Below are 2,630 nucleotides of genomic sequence, written 5' to 3'. Positions count from 1 at the left end.
ACTTCGCTGGTGACAAAACCAGGGCTCATACTGACGTTCAAAGTGTGCATGCATCACATCCCCAGGATGTGCCAGTGAGCTTCTGAATGATGCTGACCCTTGTTTTAATCTTCTTTTTGGGGTTGTCAAGATGTTGGCGATAGCTCATGTCCAATCATGGGTAACTCCAATGTACTGTGGATTGTGATCATGGGATAAAGGCAGACCACAAAATTCCACTTTCAGAGGCACTTTGGCATTGTGGTTGTTCAAGTTGATGGCATTGAAAAGTGTTTTCAGTCTTCAAGCTTTGAAATATGCCTCAAGCATCCAGATATTTTTGTTCATGACCTTTTCTGTGGCCTTCAGAGAGGATGCTTGCACTGTTCCAGTAATCATCTGCATAGATGAATTTCCAGGATGATGTGAGTGACCAGAATGTCGCTGGTATAGAGACTGAACAGTGCAGATGCTAAAATGGATCCCTGTAGGAGGCCATTGTTCAGTCTCCATGATTTGCTAGCAGATTCACCAAGGTGCAGGGTAAATCTTCTATTACTCAACATTTCAGTGATGAGTCTGATAGCTGATTGGCATGGGAAAGCTAATGATAATTTCAACAGGGGCCCATTGTGCCATAGAGTATCATATGCGGAAGAAATGTCAATTAACACTGACACTGTTTTTAATTTTTGCTGGTAGCGGGATTCTGTGTAGTTGGTGAACGCCAGCACCTGCTCACAACAGTTGCGACTGGTCCCAAATCCAGCCTGCTCTTTGGGAACCAGTTGCTCTAGTATCATTTGTAAACTTTGAAGTAGGAGCCACTCCAACGGTTTATAGCAATACCTCAGGAGGCAGATGGGCTGGTAGCTTTTTGGGTCAGTGGTCTCTTTTCCGGGTTTCAAAATGCTATGATCTTAACTACCTTCCACTCTTGGTGTTATTCCAGACAAGTGGATGTTGATAAAGATGTCTGCCAGTCACCTTCTTTTCTTCGGGCCAAGGTTCTTCAGGAATTCTGGATATATTCTGTCCATTCCTGCCACTTTCCTGGACTTAGTGTTGGAGAGACCCTTGTCCACTTTACATACTGTGTAGAGGGCAGAAAGGCGTGAAGACAACTGGTACTGGTTAGTGTGTAGTAAAGTTGATTGTGGACTTACTGCCTTATGTTTTATCCACCGGCACATGGGAGTTGGTAATTAACTGTCGCAGAGATGGCATCTGCACTTACTTGAAGTGGTTTGTAGGCTGCTGGAGTCACATTATCTAAAAGACAGAGGAGAACTGAGGCTTTGTGGCTTGACCTTGGGAAGTCAAGAGCCGCGAGAGTTTCATACCACCTTTTTCATCTTGCTGAGTTCAGAGGCTCAGCCAATGCTGTTGTGGTTTTGGGGAGTTTGTTGGCTTGATATTGCTGGAAGGAGTGCCTCAATCTCTTCCATCCAGCAAGGAATGAAGAATGCTTTGCTGAGACCCCTCGCAGGGCTCGATTTGGTGGCCAATAGTAGACCTACAATGCAATGGTAATGAGCTGGTTATGGTGGGATCTGGCTTATTGTGTTCTCTATGTTTGCCACATAGCAGGGCCAGTCAGCAGACTGTAAATTCCAGCACAGTTTCAGAAGGGATCAAAGGGGTGGAACTTCTAGGCCTACACAAATTGCGACCGGGCAGAGATGGCTGTTGGGAATGTCATTAAGAACTGACCTTCTAGATGGTATTGGATGGCTGCTAATATTGCACAACATCAAGGAAAGGTCAAGAGGGTAGCATTTCCTCCATTCGGCCAACCTGAATGTGCCAGACTATTTGGCATTGTAAAGCAGGTGCTGGTCTTTGTTGAAAGACCAGGATGTCAGATGTTCTATAGCATGGTCATTCTTGTTATGCCCCCATAAGCTATGGTGGCTATTGAAATGCCAATGTGGATGGTAGGATGGCATGGCGTTGGTAACACTGGACATGGCGATTCTATTGATGGTCGCTTGTACATGTTTATGACTGTTAGATTGCTGATCTTGATGGCAATTTAGTAAAGGTTGAGGATCGGCATGACCTGGACGGAATCCTTAAGGTCATGTTTTACATATGTCATGAGTCCATATTTGGGGTGATGGCTTGCAGATACGAGGACACATCCATTGATTTTTGATCAATGGCCTTCACTCTCCAGGTGTGTTTCTTGTAGCACAGAGACATTGATGTTTTGAGTCCCCAGAATCATTGTGATATAATTGCACTTTGCATTGCATAGGCCCTCAATGTTGAGCTGCTTAATCGCAACGATGGGCTTATTGGAAGGAAGGTTTGGCCCTGACATTGCTTTTCTGATCGGGAGGTCTTTTAAGGTTATTTGGCACTCTGCGACCAATTGTCCTGCAGTATAATAAGCAAAAGGAAAATGGGAAATCAGTCTTGCTTACAGGCCCAGAAAGACCTTTGATTTAGTCAGCTGGGAATGCTCTTCCATGGTGCTGGGAGAGATGGAGCCTGGGGTCAACTTTATGAACTGAATGAAAATCCCAGAAAGATTTTTGGGAGAGGGAAAGCAGGACCAACATACAGCAGCTCCCCAACTCAGTATCTGACAAAAGTGACCCAGGGATTCCCACGTATGTCTCTTACTTTACCAGGATGGCAGAGAA

This window comes from Chrysemys picta, chromosome 1 (genome assembly GCF_011386835.1).
Source record: "Chrysemys picta bellii isolate R12L10 chromosome 1, ASM1138683v2, whole genome shotgun sequence".
Classification (NCBI taxonomy): Eukaryota; Metazoa; Chordata; order Testudines; family Emydidae; genus Chrysemys; species Chrysemys picta.
The sequence above is the reverse complement of the archived record's forward strand: the minus strand, read 5'-3'. Positions refer to the sequence as shown.